Source organism: Schistocerca cancellata, chromosome 2 (assembly GCF_023864275.1).
Source record: "Schistocerca cancellata isolate TAMUIC-IGC-003103 chromosome 2, iqSchCanc2.1, whole genome shotgun sequence".
Lineage (NCBI taxonomy): Eukaryota > Metazoa > Arthropoda > Insecta > Orthoptera > Acrididae > Schistocerca > Schistocerca cancellata.
The window spans coordinates 459,233,511-459,255,244 of NC_064627.1; positions in this window are offsets into that span (position 1 = coordinate 459,233,511).

A 21,734-nucleotide genomic window follows, 5' to 3' on the forward strand; every position below is an offset into this window, starting at 1 on the left:
CTAGCTGACAGCGACATTACGGTTCCTAATAACAGGATGAAGTTTTAATGATTTTGAATTTTCAACTTCACTGTCCTAGCAAGCATTGAGCGAATAACACCTAATTCATTGCGAAGTTATATACACTGTTCTGAAGAAGGGTTTTATACAGACAAGTAAAGAACCTCATTTTTGTAATCTTTTTCACATTTCTATAAGTGTTTGGAACTCTAAATATTCTAACACGTTATAGGAGTGGCCAATGAGGTATATTTTCCTTCTTCAGAGTATCTGGAGATTTTCAGTTCCCTTCATGAAGTGCACTAGCAATGTGTAATAGACTTTTAGAATTATAATTAGGTGTCTTACTATTCAGATTGCTGTAGACCTTTCTCTTAACTTTCCGTAAACGTTTGTGACTCCTATATAGCCTACAGGGCGTCCCAAAATGAACTTTACAACTTTCGTCACAAATATTTCACAAAGGGGACGATTTGTGGCGTAATGTTCACATACACACACACACACACACACACACACACACACACACACACACACCTAAAGTCTTTTTTTTCCTTTTTGCAGGTTTGTTATTGACGAAAATGCCGCAACTCCCTCATAGACCTGATGGTACCGTTTATGGAATTGTTGTTATAAACTAAATGTGATAACTTTGTCCAGAAAAACTTCTGCTCACATTACATAAGCACATCACCATCATGTCATACCATCAGAGAGTGGTGCATGAGATTCAAGCAACCTGGAAGCCCTTGAAACTGATGACAGACCAGCGTGCAATGCATTTGCCACTGAGTTTCTAAATTGCATTGATGATGATCCACACTATCTGAAAAAGTTATGTTCTTGGTTGAAGCTTGTTTTTATATGTCCAAGAACGTAAAACTATACAGTGTGAGGATCAGAGGCTCTGGGTAATCCCCACTGTAGCATGGCAATTGTACACAATAGTCCAATGGTAAATGTGTTGTTTGGTATGCTTCATGACTGTGTAATGGGACTGTTTTTCTTTGCAGAGGTGTCAGTAATCTGCCTGTTTGTCTTGATATGTTGAAACATTTTGCATTTCAACAGCTCGAGGAACAACAACTGCCATTATGCTGCGACAAGATGGGACCCTCCTTACTGGACCTCCATCATGAGGACACACTCCCAGGCAGGGGAAGACCCATTTCCTGGTGTTTCAATTGGGCGCCACTTTGGCGATTTGCCTGTCCCTAACCTGCCCCTATAATCCAGCTGGGGAGAGGAGACCTACAGTTTAAGTGGAATCCAAACCACGTGTCATTTTGTGTGACTCCTCACATCGTTGAGAGGTGAAGGATAAGTTAAAACATAGACTGAAAAATCACATGTGTAACCAGGGATTCAATCCCGTGACTTCTTGGTTTCCACTCATGCACTTTACCACTAGGTCCGGCTAGGGTGTGTCTCGCCAGTATGCCACAAACCACACCTTTCTACTAATGCCCATTTCTGAAATATACGTGATCAAAGCCATGAAGATAATCTTGAAACACCCTGAATTTCGACAACTTCAGCAATGAACTCTCAAGAGCACTGACACGTATCCACATACTACTACCTTTCTGCACAGATGCAATGTGCACAGACATTTTTAGACAGATCTTTGCATGTAGACCAACCTTACATCGACAGGTGAAAACCTGTTGTTGCACCTACCTTAAGGCCAATTCACACTAGACGTCAATGCAATGGAATGGCATGTGACATCACCATAAAATGGTAGTGTATTCACACTAGACATCATTTTGCATAGCCTAGTACTGAACGATTAAAGTGGTGGATATTGAACACCATTTGTGATGCAAAACGTGAAAATACAGTATCCGAATTAGCAAAACAAAGTTTATTAATGGCCAAAGAAAATTTCATAACGGAAATTCTTGATGATGTTCATATGGTAAACTGACGAGAAGTGATACAACAGTGAAAGTGAGGTCCAAACATTGCAAAACATCGACATTCATTTACTAGTGAAAATATAAGCAGTCTTAGACATAAAATCCAGCCGCTGGCCAGCCGCCATAGAGACTAAGAGTCATTCACTTAGGTGGCCACTTTAACAGGCCGCCCCTTGGAATTCTAAGTCTGGCCATACGCACGATCTGGCAACAGCCATAGAATGCGGATGTGTATGGAGGAAATTCTGTCATTCTTCATGAGACATTTTAGAGCTGTATCTGCTGGTGGCCTAGTGATAAATATCGCGCAATGTAGATGTGAAGTCGCGAGTTCGAGAGCCCTCAAGGCCTTATTTCTTTACGTCATATTTCGAGTGTCTGATAAAGTTATGTCTGATGGATCTTCAAAGATTATTCACTTCACTGTCTAACCACCAGTGATAGCGAAAACTTCCAGAAACCATACCGCCAAACAGCTCGTGACTGCGTTATTATCAAGTCACTCACGCTCGAGAGCTTCCTCGCCATACAGCGGCCAACGGCCGTCGGCTACCGGCCGTACGTCACACGCCGCCTAACGGCAGGCACTGTCCTACCATTGTGTTAACAACTGTCATCTTTTTATCTGCACTCTAGTATTTATCTTGCAGTTACGTATTAGGTTTTTCGTTTTGGAAACTTAGGAAAGTTGTTGAAAGTTGTGAAATAGAATCGCAAGTGGAAGTAGATTTAACATTTGAGACGTATTAATCACTCGGGTATTAATAGATATAACGATATCCGCCCCAAGCAGACGTGCATCTTTTTTGCTCCAACATTTCACGTTCGTTTTTTCGAGATACGAGGGCTATCCACAAAGTACATTACGTTTTGGAATTAAAAATAAATAAAGTATTCGAAATTTTTTTTATTATATACAGATGAAAGCCACACTTAAATACTACTTTTCTACATAGCTGCCATTTAAATTAAGGCACTTATCGTAGCGATGGACGAGCTTGGAAATTCCTTCGTCATAAAATTCGGCCGCCTGCGCCTTCAACCATGTGGTTACCTCTTCTTGAAGCTGTGCGTCGTCATCAAAACGCTGCATAGCCAACCACTTCTTCATTGCTAGGAATAAGTGGAAGTCACTCGGTGCCAGGTTGGGACTGTACGGCGGATGAGGAAACAACTCCCACTTAAAAGATTCGAGAACTTCACGAGTGGCATTTGCCGTGTGGACCCGGGCGTTGTCGTGAATCAGTAAGATCTTTGAGCCCAACTTTCCCCTGTGCTTGTTTTGTATTGCGCTTGTGAAGTTGTGCAGAGTTTGGTAATACCTTTGAGAGTTTATTGTAGTGCCTCTTTCCAGGAAATCCATAAAAATCACACCTTTTCTGTCCCAAAAGACAGTCGAGTCGCCATCATCTTCCTTGCCGACATTGTCTGCATGCATTTCTTGGGTTTTTGGGGGGAATTTGTGTGCCCCCATTGCATTAACTGCAATATTATCTCGCAGTTCACATGCTTAACCCATGTTTCGTCACCAGTAACGATGCGATCGAGTAATAAGTCGCCATCTTTCTCGTAAGCGTCCAAAAACGTTAATGCTGCAGCCATTCGCTGATTTTTGAGAATCTCTGTCAAGATTTTTGGTATCCATCTTGCACAAAATTTGTGGTAACCAAGCTTTCCGGTAATTATTTCGTGCAACAAACTTCGTGAAATTTGAGGAAAACTCATAGAGAGTTCCGTTATTGTGAAATTACGGTTTTCACGGACCGCGGCATCGACTTTTTCGACAAGTTCGGCAGTCACTATGCTGGGTCTTCCACTTCGCTCTTCGTTGTGAACGTTAGTTCTGCCATTTTTAAATTTTATGACCCATTGACGCACTCCACCTTCAGTGATTATGTTGTCCCCATACATTTCACAAAGCTGCCAATAGATTTCTATCGGTGTACAGTTTTTTGCAGTCAGAAACCTTATTACAGCACGCACTTCACACTTCGCGGCATTTTCAATTAACGCTGACATTTCAAACTGTCACAGTAACTCAACGGAGTACAGCACGAACCTCTCACTAGCACGGCAGGATGCCGACTGAGTGGCGGAATGCCAAGACACCAAGATGGCCGCGCTAGCCCCGCCCCTAACGGACAAAAACGAAAACGTAATGTACTTTGTGGATAGCCCTCGTATTCTGAAGCGGCAACACTTTTCTTCGGCACGCTAGTCTAGAATGGGACGCAAAACCAGCTAAGTGGCAAACTCCATGCAGTTCACATTTTTATTTACTTATACTTACGTATACAAGCCGGCTCCCATTTGCTTTGTCTTAAAGTAAAATCAGGTGCATTACATAAATTGACGTCGAAGACGTAGGTACAAAGACTTGACGTAAAATTGAAACGTGTTTTTCGTGCTGTTTTTATCAAACTAGCGCGGGTCTCGAGATATATTGTGCAGTATTAAACGTAGTATTAAATAGTCAATTGTAAACATAACTTATGCTTTCCAGGAACATGTATTGTGAAGTGTTATATCATCAGTTGTAAGGTTTACTGTGCTTTTCAGAAACCTTGGTCACAATATCCTCATTCACATCTAACAGTTCACAAATTTCGTTACATATTTACATGAAGAAGGAATACTTTGAGAAGTATTGTACGCTTGTGACGATTTTCGCAGTTTATAAGTGTATTGCATAACTTATTCCGAAATAAATCGGAGTCTGTGATCCACAGTTACTGTGACTGAGGGACTTATGGTGTCATATTAGTTCTCTCTTTTAATAGGAGTGTACATTGTCTACATTTACCGTAAAATAATGCTACTCTCGAACTCCCTTAATAACCACAACCTGAAAAACTCTCAGAGAAGTAGTGAAACTTGTGCCAAATTTTCTGATCTCATAATAAAATATCTCGTTTTTGGCTACAAGTTACTTAAATTCCAAGAGAGTGCTGATAATATTCTTTGCACATCAAACTCACAAATTAAAAAAGAATCAGCAAGCTTAGTGCAAAATTATTTGTTTACTATCTGTAAAATACCACACCAGGCATAAATTGTTTAATTTTCTGCAAAATATTGCACCAGGCATAATATAATCCCACTGTGTTTCCTGCTCTCAGGTAGAGGATGAGTTGATTACTATTCATAGGTAGTTGAAAAACTTTCTGGCTTCTGTCATTTGACTGGAAGCTGCTGTGAATGGATGTGTTTGGGGGGCTACCAAGAGCTGTGTACGAGAGGTACCGAAGATACCTCAAGCACTATCCTCTCCTGTGGACACTCTCTCTACTGCAGGAAATATCACCAAACCAATTGACTACAAGTGACATATCAATGTTGGGTCAAGGTGTCCTGTACAGCGTAGACAGGGACCAAGGAGGACTCAGGAAGTTATACAGATTCTTCTGACAACAAGTTAAAGACGTTTTCATTCACTGAAACTGAAACTGAGCCAGTGCAAACTCACTTCAACTGTTTGTGGGAAACCTAGTCTGTCCTGTGCCAAGACGAGACAAACACAGAATGGTAGGGTACTCTTAATAGACAGCAGTTCAAACGTATAATGAATAATCCTACCTCCTGTGCAAAAGTCAGCAAGGGATGGGAAGGAACACTGGGTACACTCAGTGTGTATGGTTGGACACCTCATTCAACATGTAGATCTCGTTCTGGCAGCCATTCAAGGAACAGGATGTGACCATGTACACATTGTGGCATATATTGGAACAAATGGTGTTTGTCATCTAAGTACTGAGGTCATACTTGTATCATTCCAGTGGCTAGCAGTGAGGATTGAGAAAACCAGCATTGCTGATGGAGTTTCAAACAAGCTCACAATTTGCAGCACTGGTCCCAGAGCAGATTATGGCTCCCTGGTACTTAGTTGAATGGAAGGCTAAACCAGAGACTTCTGTTCTGTGAAAAGCTAGGTTGTGACTTCCAAGACTTGTGCCTCAGGGTTGAGAGTAGTAGGGTTCCTCTAAACCACGCATCAGAGACAGCTACTCAAGTACTTGACTATGTGTGAGGCACATACAAGAGTTTTTGGCATTAAGCGATTCTCCATACAATCCATATAAAGATAACAGTGAGAAACGCAAAGATATCAGTGTAAGATCCGCAGAAATGCCTCCCACTGATGTATCAAAATCCTAGTGGATATTTGCCAAAGCATTTGCAATTCAATGAAGTGCCAGGGTCTGAAGTGCTCCTAAAAACCACTGAAGTTCACATAATACAGGACATAAAAAATTGGTCAGTACCTGAAGTTGACAGTAATGAGATCTCTGCTGAAAATTTAAGCATATACAGAAAGGAAAGGGAAATGAAAAGTGGATGTGGCAGCAGTAAACAAAAAACTTAAATTCACCAAGACAAAAGTGGAAGCTGCAAGTGAGAATTTTTGGGCAAGACTCAGTATCAAGGGTGGGCAAAAGCTACAACCGAGTCCTTCTGTCGACCACAACATTCTCCCCCTGGTGTAACCAAAAGCTTTATAGAAAATCTCAGTCTACTTCTACATAAGTTCCCTAATGGTCCTATAATCATTGGAGGAGACTTGGGGTAATTGTAGTTAGCAATGGGCGTGACAAGCCATCCTGTGAAACATTACTAAATGCCTTCTCTGAATACCACTTAGAACAAATAATTCAGAACTGCACTCATGATGGAGGTATCTTAGATCTAACGCCAACAAACAAATCTGACGTCTTTGAGGAAGTCCACATTGAAACTGGTATCAGTGACCATAACGCAACTATAGTAACAATGAGTACTAAAACACAAAGGACAACTAAAACAAAAAGAAAATTTATATTTTCAGCACACCAGACCGAGAAACAACAGTGTCATACTTCAGTGAAGAAATTGAAATCTTTAACCTAGGACAGGAGCATGTAGAGGAACTATAGCTCAAGTTTAAAATAATAGTTGACCATCCACTGGATAGATATGTACGCAATAGGACAGTTCATAATGGGAGAGATCGTACATGGTATACAGCCACTGTAAAGAAACTTCTAAAGTAACAGAGACTACTAGACAATAGGTGTAAAAAAGCTCTATGCTATACATGGAGAGATGCTGAATGAAACACATTTGGCAGTCAAGAGAGTAATCATGAAGTCTTCAGTGATTGCCATACCAGAATATTTCAAATGATCTTTCACAAAACCGAAAGAAATTCTGATCATACGTAAAGGCTGTTAGTGGTACCAAAGATAGTTTCGAGACACTCATGGACGAGACTGGAACTGAAGTTGAGAGAAAGAAAGCAAAAGTAAAAATGCTTATTCTGTTTTCAAATGTTCCTTTGCAAAGGGAATCCAGAAGTATTGCCCAAATTTATTTCTCTTACCACCACAAAAATGGGTAAAATAGGTATTACCGACAGTGGCGTTAAGAAATAGCTGAAATCCTTAATGCTTAGCGGGCCTGAGGACCCGATGGAAGCCCTATCAGATTCTATACACAATTCACAGTATCGGCATGTATAAGCAAGATATTATTCACAGGAGACTTTTAAACAGTCTGTGTTTACTTACTGGCCCTTGTCACTCTCTAGTAATATAGAAATATGGCAGTTCATAAACAAAATAAATAAGATACCATTACTGATTTATATCTGGCCGCCTGTAACCATTTAACAAATTTGATGAAAATATGGTCTTCAGTGAGACTCAAAACATGAGCCAGAGCAGCCTTCACTTCACAGGCAACCACAATATCTTAGAGCTAGCAAAGAGCTTACAGAATTCATATCTCCCTTATAGACCCAGTGGTGGTACGACGGCTAAATTGCAAGGTAATGGATGAGATTAATTGCAATTTCCACATGGAATGACTTTCCTGAAGTAAAAACCGGAAACTGATAACATTATTTCGCATCTCATGTGCAAATTTTTATTTTCTCACTTCATACCAAAACAAGTGCTATGAGATGACAGGAGGAAATGAGTTGGATGCTTCTGAGAAAAATTATTTATTTCAGTACTACTACACAGTGCAGAGAAGCTTCTTAGCTCTTTTTTGTGTGATGTGTGACTTTTGGTATCATCCCACCTTACTTTATCTTGGGATCAAAAACGAGTGGACAGTTTATCACTGGTTAATACTCTGATGACTAATTATGTGGCACTGTTTTCACTTGCTCCATCGAACCTATGAATAGAGTTTCACGCTGGCTGCTTGACAAACGTGCAGATAGTGATGTCCACACACTACATCTGCTGCTGTGTCGGTCAGACAGACAACATAAACGAATTGGACACTGTTTTATTGCTGCACTTGTTGTGAGCCACGACCTCAAGAGCACACTGTCTATGCTAAATACACTGTAGTCATAATGCATGCTATAAAAATTTAGCTAACGGAACTTACAGGACACTGGTCGAGTAAAATTTAATTTTGTAACTTACATTCCATTAAAATACTTCGAAGCGGCGTTTAGTGCAATTTTTATTGTTGCTTGTCTTTTAATTCTTAACGTCATCTATTCATACAATGCTCAATCGTGAACAAACACACAAACAATCATTGTGTCCATTGTAAGAGATAACCAACGTCTGTTCAACAACATAAACACCAATCTATTCCTTAGTTGCCATCAACTGGGTGAGCTCCTTGAATTTCCTGGCATTGGAAGAACTGTGAGAAGGATACTTAAAGAAAACGGACGTTTATTCTGATGAGCTTCTTAAAGCAACACTTGAGTGATTATCAGATGATCGACTGCATGGCTTTTGTGGAGCAGTATACTTCAAGTAACCAACCAACTGATCATCATTATGTAGGATTTCTCGAAAGTCTTGTGGCGTTGACTCCACTAAGTGTGTGATGCTTTATCTCCCAGCATGTGTTTTCTATGTCACTTGCATTTGTAGGTCCATAGACATTGATGATTCTGCCCAAGTATTCTAGGTCGGGATGAGATCCAGTGATAAAAACAAAACATCTGAAAGCACTACAAGGAACAAAGAAGGCAAAGGGCAAAATAAAAAAAAACGACGATGCAGTTCATTTGATACACCTTTAGACACATCACCCTTCTCATCAATGTATTTAGGGACTATGTATGAGGCTGCAAACTATGAGGGTGACAGAGGAAACTACTTTCAGGACATTATCACCAGAACAAACTACAACAACAACATAGGGGACATCAGGAGAATATCAAACGACTGTAGGATGGTTGCTTCGATAAGTTGTAGCCTTTAGGAAATAAATGGGTGAATATTTGAAAACTATCAAAAAATATTTATGCTAATTGCTGTTTATATCTGCAGTAAATAGATATCTACTTGAAGATACAGCGGCTCAGCTCTTGGTTTCATTATGCATTCTTGGAACTTAAAACAGGGCTCTCTGCTGAGCATGCCCCCAATTTTCTACAGGCTTCCTGCTCACAAAGACGAGATGCAGCCCCAAACCCTATACGAAAATCGTCCACTTCTCTCCCTGTCCAAGAGATACTTAGGACTGAAGCACTCTCCCTATGACCAGTACACCTGGTGATATCAAAACCACTTCCCTGTTAAGAAAACCGGTCACAAAATAATTTGACAAATGCAAGATGAAACAGGTGTAACTATAAGACAAGAGAAAAAGATTTTATAACCAATGTTCTGCACAACAATAATGTAAAGCCTGTTTTATCTAAAGCATTGGCATTTACGGCAGTACTCGTATCCAGTCAATTTATTGATATCTCACCTGAATTGGGGCATTGGTAACAACAGAAAATATGATTCTGCTCCAGTCAAAGTCAATATACCCTTCTGCAAACGCCATGCAGTCGATCTTCTGATAAGTAGTCATTCATTGCTTTATAACAGCTCTTTGGATAGAAGTCTATTATCGTTCAATCTCATTTTCACAGTTCTTGCACAGCCAGGAAACTGAAAAATCTATCTCATATGAACGCAAATGAGAAATGGATTGGCACTATGTTGTCGAACATACATCGGTCGTCTCTGTCACTGCACGCATAGCCCCCCACCCCATTGCCATGTACCTCCCCGATACACCCTGTGTCGATATACTCGTAGTTACTCCACAAATGCCTAGCGATCATTTCGGTATTCTGTAAATCGCACCGTCTTTGGAAGGGCAGTTACCACAAATCTGTCCACTGTTATGACTGTATAGTGTCATGTCTCAGACTGCTTACATTATTAACACTCACAGATTCTTATTTAAGAACTTGTGGACATCGAGCCCTTTGTTATTTTACTAATTATGCTATAGGAAACATGCAGCAAAAGAGGGTACCCCTCACAGCAGTGAAGATCTTCGCGCATATCTGCGTTCAGCATTGACTGACAGATACCACAGTCCTTTCTAGAATTCAGACGACAGGCTGTCAGAGCAGTTCAGACATTATTCCATAAGCCATCTGGAGGTGGACTGGAAGTCTCATTCAGAATCATATTGAGCCCAAAATGGAGTGTGGCTTAATATAATCGAGTGTTTAACCAATTAAAATTCGGTAATACCTAAGTGAATGTTCTGATAGCCAAAAGGACCCATTTCTGCGTAACTATCAGGAATTAAATAAGATCAAATTGCAAGAACTCGAGAAAATATGTAGAGGCTCCGCCCTCCACTCCGTTTTGTTAACCTGTTATTGTTATACTGGATCTAGTAGTCAGGCGTACTGCAAATAGAAGTTTCCGTTCACAAGGCACTTTTCGCTTTTCTTAGCAAAGCATCCATAGCAGTTATTTTGTAATCATTTGCAAAAAGATGATAGTAATGGCTATATGATCAAAATGGTATGGGTGCTCAATGAATGCGGCGGTGTTATGCCATTCACCTGGTTTGAATGATGTTAGTGAGGAAGCATTTACTCTAGTGTTGATAGCTAAGTAAAGATACCATGGGGGTGTCGGTGCATCTGATGAGCAATAACTTTGGTTAAACTCTACGTACTTCAACCCGCTCTGCAAGCAAGCATATATTATGTACTGATGTGCGACTAGGAACACCTGACCTACTACACTGCCTCACATTTCCCTCAAGAACAAGCAGAGAATGGAACCAAATCTCCATAAGATTTGAAGGGAAATACCCGTTAATCTGCTCAGTCTAATATACAAATCACCATCTCATTAGATCCAAGCAGGCACAGAGTTCATTCTTGTGATAAATGTTAAGTAATAAGCTCACTGCAACCCACTTTCACTGTTCTCAAACATACTGAGCATTACTTATTTAACTATGAAGGCGCTAGACTCTGATTCACACTTATGTGATATGAGCTAACTGCAAAACAATGACTAAGGAAAGGGTGCCATTATTATGTAATTTCACAGATTTCGAGACCAATGTTCGCAGTTCGCTAGTATTGTTTCAGAGAAGAACTATATATGACATGCCGCCCAGAAAATGAGGGATGGCTGATGGACTTCCAGGACTGGAGCTGAATTATCCTACTACATTCACTAAATATTTATGTGTAATTTTGATACAATATTCTGAACAATCTGTGTGTAATGAAAGTAGTGAGTTGGAAAATTGCGTTTTGGACTGCAAGAACATTATTTCACAAGTAAATTACAATATCACTTATCATTTTCGTTGTGGGAAACTTGCTTCTTTCCACTTTTGCCTCTACTACAACGATGAGAGAATGATCACATTCTTAATGCACGAAAAGCTGTGACTGGTTCGATTTTCATGGCCTTTTTGCCCACATTTTCTGTCATTGTGCATGGTTTCCTGCACAGCAGGAACTTCGTTGTTATTCATAGCTTACAAAGTCTCCATGTGGATGTTCACGTTACGCAATCAATGCTATGTTGTTGACTCATCATTCCTCACTTTCAGGGGTAGTGCAAATGACAGCGATCTCACGAAAAATATTTTCTAAGCCTATAATTACATAAAAGATGTAATACCTACTCATAACGGTGACAGTATAAACACTGGTGCTGGTCCAAAAATGTGAATCACGTGTAGTAATGAGATTTTTAGTTTTCAGTATGCTTATGACAGAAAAATACAAATAACTGTGACAATTACTGATGTATCACGTTTAGTTTGTTTTTGGTGCAATTCAGTTGCGATATAGGTGTTGTAGCCACTGCTGGGGCAGTAGGAGAGTGAAGCATACTATATCTCTTTGCTACCTCTGAGCTAATGTGGTCGCCTGTGAAATGAATGCTGCTTTGGTTTGCGTTTCCAGTCCTGTATAACACAAGATCATTATCAGTTTCGTGACAGAGCTGAAGGCAGCCAGATTGAAAGTAAATAACGAAATCATATTTATTTTGGTTATGCACTGCCACATTTCTATACTACTTTAGAGCGACATGGGACATTAGGTAAACATAGATCATTGTGAAGTGTAGTGTGAGTAATTTCTTGCTAATTCACGACTATATAGTCTTTTTTGTTTTACAGATAATTTAAGTTTTATTACAATAAACCTTTAGTGTATCGTTTTTGTGGTGATCAGTGTTTCATTTGTATGAGTACAGTGCACTGTACAATTCCACACAGGTAGAATTCTACTGGATCTGAGGTCAAGGAGATCACAAACTAAATTTGAAGTGCATTTTTGTCAATAAACGTATTTTCTTGAGGTTTTCCGATAAGGAGCGAGGACAGTAAACATGTGGGGATATAAGATCAGAACAAAAGTGTGTGAGAAATAACTTTTAAAATAAACTCATGGAGAGTTTAGCTTGTGAAATCAGCAGAGTGTATTACCTTACAGTAGCAACACTTGATGCAGTTCTGTAGGTTATTTTTCTTACATTGCAACTGAAGGGTGTCTTAGTTGTTGAAAACAAATACCAGCTGCAGTAGGCACACTCCTGGAGAGGGGGTTTGTAGTGCACAACACTCTTACTGAGCCAATGGATGCAAAATATTATGTTCAGACTGCCCTTTGCTCGAGAATATGTCTTTTGTTATGACTCAGCCCATAATTTCTTCGTAAGAAGTTAACACGAAGTCATCATAACTCATCACCAGTAACAATATTGCACAACAATTCTTAATAAATGAACTGATATAGTTCAAGCAAAACTGCAACAACAGTCATCCAGCTGACTTTTGTTGCTTTGAATTAGATCAGGCACTAGTTCTGTATGTGACTTCTGAATCTTGCCTATTGAATGCAAATGTAGTAAAGCGTTTAAATTGTCACAATTCATCACAAATGTCTGTAATTAAGACTTCTTGGATGCAGAAAATCCCTCATGCCATAACGATCTTTCTTGAAACAAGAAACTAGACGGAAATTGGGCCACTGCCCCACCCCTGGGGTGGGCACACAATTTTAATCTACTACTACTCATCTTTTCCCTGCAGTAACTCAACCTGTTTTAATCATCTAAAAGATAAATTTAAGCGGATTTCTTGACAAAACTAAATACAAAAAACTAGTTAAATTAGAAATTTAACCAAATGTAAAAATGATTTGAAAATCAAAAATTTATAATTGAAAATAAGTTAACCATAAATTTTCATCTGAAAAAAATTAAAAAACCTCTTCACAATAAATTAAAATTTCACACAAAAACTTGTAAATAAATTTATTTACATATAAATGGAATCATTTCTTAAGAAGCTCAACAATTACATTTTTCAAAAAATTTTTGAGTAAGAATTAAATTTTTTATATAATATTACTGGTTGTGGATATTTAATTACCAGATTAGATGAAAAAATTGTATGGAGCTTAATATCAGTTCAAAATTATTTTGCAAAGTAGATCTAATACAATAATTAATGAAAACGATTTTAATTTTTTGATGAAGGAAATATTAAAGTAAAATAAAAAGGAATAAACTTATAATGGTAATGAGTTTCACAACATACAGTTCAACTTGTAGAAATGTGATGTAGAAGTTTAAAACATAGAAATACATACATACTCTAAAAATATAAATCTTATAAAAAATGTAACTTACTTTTTTCAGTTTTACAAATTTTAATATTTGTTTAATTTTCATTTTAAACAATATAATAAATTTTTTACCTTATAAATTAGTCCTCACAAATCTAATATTCAAATATCCACAACTCATTTTTTTCATTTTAAGAAGTCTAATACAATTTTAATTTTTTAAAATCTAATGAAGTTTTTCCTTATAAATGAGTGTGCAGGTTAACAAGTTCACTGTGCTCAAACTTTGTATACACTGTAAGTAAAATCATTTAAGAGGATATTAAAAATTAAGAAATGCAAAATTAATTGATATTATAATTGTGGTCCTTCAGTTTCTCCTGGTGGATTTCTTACTTGAGCAGTCCATGGGTGTATTGCCGGTTCATAATGTCTCAGAAATGTCGCCATTGTCAGGTGCACTGATGGCCATCTTAAATCCCCCTCACCTCATGAGGCATTCTCTCAGCGGTCCGTGCCCACTGTAACGGAACATATTAAAGGCTTTACTGTACCGAAGTATGTGATACCCTCCAAATTCAACCAGTTTAACGAGTATTTATGATTATAGAAAAGTTATTGTGTATGTTAACAATGATTGCATAACATGTCTCCATAAACTGTCAACCCATTAAATTATACTGAATAACTGACCCACACAAAAGTTAATATCACTTGATCACTGATACAGCAAATGTCATCATGGAAAAACACTAAGTTCATCTTAAGTAACTAATACGAAGTACGAAAAATAGTGGCCAACTTAGGTATTTTGGATCTCCTTAAATAATAATCACCCAGTGAAACCTATTTGTTCACTAGGAGCGGTTTCACTCAGTATTCACGAAATCAATCATATTTTAGACGAAAACCAATGTAATTCTTAATAATTCATGTTATTTACTTATTTATGCAAATTAGAGAAGTCAATTGACAAACTTCTAAAAAACGGCCTTTTTGTAACAAAGAATTATTCTGTCAAGTCAACAAATCTGTCTGTCATTTTAATAACCTGTTAAATTATGTCACTCGATGCAAATTAATAACTTTTCTGCACAAATTATGATAACAGATGTACATGTGACTTGTAAACTATATCTCTTTTTAGTAGTTCTTTGACAATGTTATAAATACAAGCAGCAAGAACGGTCGGGAAGCAGTCGGAATGTCACTTTGGTAAAGTGTGTTTGTGTGTTATTGTTTGAGGTGGATAAACAATGCAAAGAACATGTAACGGAAATACTACTTTGTGTTGTGTCATGGTCATTGGTGGACAGTGGAATTAAAATGGCCACCAGAATAATAAATATTTGAAGTTTACATATTTGTTGGTTTCGCTCGTTCTTTATCATCAAAAGCACATAAAAAACACGGGACCTCATGTTTTTAACCCTAGACAACCAGATTTAGAGCCAGCATCAACATCGAGACACAGCAGCGATCCAGCAAGCAGCAGTGATTACTACAATGCATTTTAATGGCGCCAACCTAACATCAAGTGCTAACAAGCTCCGTAAATGGGAGTGAACTAGTGCGATTATAGCAATTAGCAATATCTACGACCAGGCGACCATTACACCACGCATCAGCGGTCGGTGAGGTGCTGGCGTCGGCGTCTGTGGTGGTGGCGTCGGTGTAACTGCCTCGTCCGCCCTAGTCGCCTGTTCGTTTCCTCTGCTGAGCGTCTTTTTCATTAGACTCAATGCTAGTTCCCATGCCCTGCTGAGATTGCAGCTGCAATCTCGATTGATGAGACCATCCCTGGTACGAAGCTGTCCCAGTTTTTAGATGTCTGTGCCAATACCCTGGTATGTTGGTAGTCCATTTCGTGATTTTCGGACGAACAGTGGTCTGCGACCACCGACTTGTTGGGAGACGCAAGTCGAGTGTGCCTCTGATGTTCTCAGCAACAATCTTCGATGGTATGCACTGTCTGTTCAATATAAGTGTTCCCACATTCACACGGAATCTGGTATATGCCGGCCTTCCGCAAACCGAGATCATCTTTGACACTTCCCAATAACGCTCGCGTTTTATTTGGTGAGCAAAAGACGGTTTCTACTCGGTATTTCCTCAATATTCGTCCTATTTTCCCCGACAGTGCGCCAGTATATGGTATACAGGCAATGGCAATCTCTTTCTTCCGTCTCCACACGCTGTGCTGTAGAGGTGGGGCGGAGAGCGCGTCTGATCTGCCATTCCGCGTACCCGTTTTTTCAGAATACAGTTTTGAGGTGTTCCAGCTCTTGGGGCAGACTCTCTGCGTCAGAGATCGTGCACACTCTGTCCACCATCGGAGATCATTGCCGAGAACGTCAGAGGCACACTCGACTTGCATACCCCAAGAAGTCGGCGATTGCAGAGCACTGTTTGTCAGAAAATCACGAAATGGACTACCAACATACCAGGGTCTTGGCACAGACATCTAAATACTGGGACAGCGTCGTTAGAGAGACTATCGAAATTCGTATCAGGGATGGACTCATCAAACGAGATTGCGGCTACAACCTCAGCAGGGCATGGGAACGAGCATTGTGTCTAATTAAAAAGACTCTCAACAAAGGAAACGAATGGGTGACAAGGGCGGACGAGACAATTACATCAACGCCACCACAGACGCCGATGCCATCGTCTCACTGACCACTGAAACACGGCCGCGGACCATGTAGTGAACGCCTCGCAAGGCGAGGGGATTTAAGACAGCTGCCCGCCCCCAAGAGCGCAGTTCGTCGGTGCACATGACGATGACGACATGTCTGATCGCCGAAATATTGTGCCCGTTGGACACTATGGACAGGCAGTACACCCATGCACTATTTAAGGATATTATAATTAATCACACTATTAATTAGGGAAGAATTAAAAGAAAAATGAATAGAATTACCTTATTCTAATATTGAAATTAGCGATGAAGCTTTAAAAAATGATGAAAGTAATCTGTTAACAGAAATATTTCCTTTTTCTATTAATATATATTTGTGAAACAAAAAATACAAAAACTGTTCATGAATATTAAATTGATAACAAATTTAAAATAGATTACAAACTATAAATTTCGAAACTACTATCAACTCAATTGACTATATAATCATATCTTAAGTGCACTGAACAAAAATTGTGAATGTAGTTAAAGAATATTTAAAATTACATAGTGGACTGAAAATAAATTACATATTTCATTGTCAGTACACAGTGCAGACCAAGAATAAAATTATGGAATTTGACTTCTGCCTGAAATTTATAGGAGTCCAGAGGAAATGATATAGGGGAAAAATTTTAAAAAAGTGAAAGAATGAAAGAGGATCATCATTTACTGAAGAACGAGAAAAATAAAAGAAAAACAATCTCATATTAATATTAAGAAAAAATATTAAAAATATTTTCTATGATCTATAGTTTCAGCATTAAATCCTGTAGATGGAAACATGTAAAAACTCAGACAGAAAAAGTAATTATAAAATAAATTTGGTAAAGAACTCCAAGAAAAAATAGTCAGTATTTCGTTTCCTGTTGAAATTCGTGATATTTCAAACACTGACCGTAAAATTAATAGATCTATAAATGTTTATAACATTTGATGAAAAACATCAAGTGTACCCACTAAAAATAACAATATCTGAAACCGAAAACCGTATTAATTTACTATATTTTAGAAAAGACAATAATTCCCTCTAGTGCTGGATAAAAGATATTTCTGGACATGTTTCATCTCAGATATCAAAGCATAAAGAATCAGAATTTATTTCTGATTCACGTATATAACATTTTAATAATAAAGAAAAACTAGATTATCATTAAAATAGTTTGATTACTAATCCACTACAAATAGAGCCAACAGAAAAAAATAACACATAAAATTTAAAATTTTCAACTACAGTCAAAAAGTTCCTTTTGTTACTTATGCAGATTTTGAAAGTTTTTTTATTAACATTAAATACAAAGTAACCAGGATTAACAGCTGATGATATTTCTAATGGTTTCGATGTAGAAAAATTAAAACATACAAACAAAATATACAACAAACAAACAAATCAAACTGAATTAAAATTAAAATTAAATAATCTAATTAAACTATAAAATATCAAAAAATTAACCAAAAAATTAAACAAGTGGTTTTTGTTATTATACTAAACATAAGAATGGATACTATAAAGACCTAGTTCTATAGAGAGTACCCAAGTGTCATAAAAAATAATTGAACATATGGAAAAATAAGTAGAATAACTTGAGGAAATTTATTTGTAAAAAAACGAAATGAAACATTTAAACTCTGAGGAACACGAAGACATAAACCTAAAATTTGTTCTTCGTGTAAAACAATATATAAAATATAATATAGAGGTTCATCATTATGACCATTTAATAGGATAATATATACATCCTTTATGTTATAATTGTAATCTAACACTGACACACCCTAATTTTCTACCAATTTATTTATATAATTTACCAGTTACGTTTCTTATTTATTTCTAAAAGAACTAAGCAACAATGAAAGAGAAATTGATCTAATTCTAAACGTTGAAAATAGATCTATATTTTTGATAAATAAAAAACATGTTTAAAATTGATATTTAATTATACCTTTAAATTTCTAGATTTAAGCCTTGATAAACTCCCTTGTAATTTAAATAGAATCAAATGAAAAATATTTTTAAAAAATTCCCAGAAGATCTATTTAGTAAATAACAAAGGAGTTTATCCTTATATTTACATAGGTAGTTGGGAAAAATTTGAAGGAAAGGAACTTCCACCAAATAAGAATTTTATAATAAATTAAATGACTGTGTTACTAATGAAGAAGATTATAAACATGTTAAACCAAAATGAGAAACATTTACTATTTAAAAGGTAGGAGAACATGACAATTTAAATTTAAAAGCTGATATTTTACTGTTTATGATTTACACCCTTCTTAGCACTTTACTGCTCCAGCATGCAGAAAATGTGTAACCAAGCATATGGTTTATTATGCTATTATAAAAATGTTTTTAATGGTGAAAACAGAATAAGCTGTGGTACGTCACAGTGTTGTAAAGAATATCGTAAAGCAAATGTTAAATATACAAAAATTGAGATAAAACTATGAAATCGAGTTTTTAATATATTTAGACAGAAATGATTCATACAGTTATGCTATGAGCCAGTATTTACCTTATGGAGTTTTTGAAGGTGTGAAAAGAAATTAGTTTGATTCTAAAAAAAAAAGTGAAGTTTCAACCACTTCTGAAATTCCTTTTATTTCTTGAAGAAGATTTAGAATACAAAAGAATCTGCATGACGACCATAAAGAATTACTTCTTATTCCTGTAAATAAAATTGTATTGGGAACTAAGTAAAAATTTTTTAATTACTTTAGATAATACATGTAAATATGTTGTTCACTAGATAAATCTTAAACTATAGTAATGTCTAAGAACGAAAATAAGACAAACACATAACATCTTAAAATTTAAATCTGAGTATTAAAAAGGTATATGTATTTAAATATAGAACAGAAGATTAAAGCAAAAAAGGATTTTGAAGAACATTTCTAAAAATTGATGAATAATTCGGTATTTGGGAGAACTACAGAAAATATGAGAAACAGGGCAGATATAAAATTAGTCTCAGATGCAGAAAAATGTGCTAAATTAGTAGCAAAACCAAATTTTAAAAATATAAAAATATCTAATTAAGATTCAGTTCCTATCCATGTGAATAAAATCAAAATTCTGCTTAATAAACCGATTGATATAGGTATAAGTATACTTGATCCGCCTAAAGAACTGATGTACGATTTTCACTACAATGTTCTGAAACGAAAATATGGAGAAAAGTCTGAAAGTTACATACCTATATCCATAATACAAAACTGAAGATTTTTATCAAGTTATGAAATCAGTGATTGATTATTTTGATATTAGTGATTATTCAGAAGATAATAATTCTAGTAAACCTTAAGTTAATAAAAAAGTATTAGGAAAAATGAAAAATAAATATAATGGTAAAATCATAGAATAATAGTGTGCTTCAAAAGCAAATATGTATGCTTTCAAAGTTGATAACAAGAAAGATAATACATCTAAAGGAGTAAAAAGATGTATTTAAAAACAAAGTAAGTTTACAAAATGCAACAAGAAAGAACAATTTAGTGCAATGAATATAATATGTCGCTTTACACAAAATTCATTCTCTTGAGAAAAACAAAAACTTTAAGTGGTTATGGTAATAAAAGATATTTTCTAGAAAATAAAATAGATTTATTACCATATCTGTATTAAAACGTAATTATTTAGCTGATGCTGATAGAAGTTTCATTTCAATTTTCAATATAAAATAAAAAAATTGGAATTAAAAACTATTGTAAATCTTATTGTTTTTATTATATTCTAGGTTCATTTTTCTATTTTCGTTAATATTTATCCTTAGATGTTGCATCCTATAAAAACAAATTAACTCTTTGATTCTTTACAATTTATGCATTTTTTAATACACGATTTCAGAATTTATGTTTTCATCCTTTTCAATCGTTAACAATATTATTGAGCGTTCTTCAGTCAGAATTCATTTAAAATGTCTTTTGCGATAATATATAGTAATATATTTTCCACACACACACACACACACACACACACACACACACACACACACACACACACACACACACACACAAACAAGGAATTTGATTTGTATTTTTTGGTGGTTTTCGTTTAAACAAAGTCTACATATTGTTCTATTCTTTTTTTATATTTCTGTGAGGTAAAATTATCAGTAGATATCTCAACCCAAAAATTTGTACAAATCGTAGATTTGACAGCTTCCATTTATTCAGAAAAGATTTTATTAGAAAAAATAAAACTTAATAATATTAAAATCGAAGAATCTAAAAATAAAAACTGCTGATTAATTTTTTTTCTTATAAACGACTTGTTCTTACACCTCATCATCAACAAATTTAAATGTAATGATAAGCATGTTTAAATGATTATTAACGAAAAAATGAACTATGGTTAAAGCAAAAGACGCTACTGAACTTTTAGATTTCTAAAAAATAATTAATATGTATCACAATGCATTAAGTAATTTTGATATAGAAAAACTAACTAAGATTTAAAAATTAAACATTTCAGAGTTGTTTTTATGATTGATGGATTACATAACAAATCAAAAATTCTTGAATATGGTATAGTTGCTTTAGATATTTCTGATACTCATTCGATTTGTTATTATAAAGCAAAAAATATAGAATTTGTTTTGATTCATTTAGTGCCAACATACCAAAAGAATTAATTCGTTGGTTCAGAAAGAAACATTTATGTTATTACTTTGAAAAAATTCAAAATTTTGATGAATTCATTTGTGGTCATTTGTGTTTATTTGTTTTAAAACTATTATCAGCTAATTATGCTGACTCATCAATGATAATTGAAGTGATCACTGTGTCATGCAGAAATCTATGGATACCAATCAGTGAAACCTGGCTCCTATTTTGAATGGACCAGAGGCTGAAATCTTCCTACACATCGGTAAAGGAACCTGAAGATGGCGCAATTTACTGCTAAAACTGGTTGCTCAATAAAACAATAACTGGAAATTTAGACAACTGAAAAGTGTTTTTATTCGACATTCTGTCACCATTAATTTGAGAACTGTGTGGCAGGAACACATTCTGCCTGGACTGTATGCAACTGTGTTGAAGCTGTGCTTCAGAGGTCATACCTGTGATTCTATTTTGGCATCTGAAGCATCTACCCCAGTCTTTATATCTGTTTTTAAACACTCGCAATTATGCTTCACCTTCAACTCCAAGCCTTTCGACCTCGAATCTAACGATTCGTTATTATACTTTACTTTCTATTTTAAAATTTCCAAGCAAAATCTAAAGATTTATTATTTACATTTGCCATTGGGTCCATTAAGGTTAAACACATTCTTTT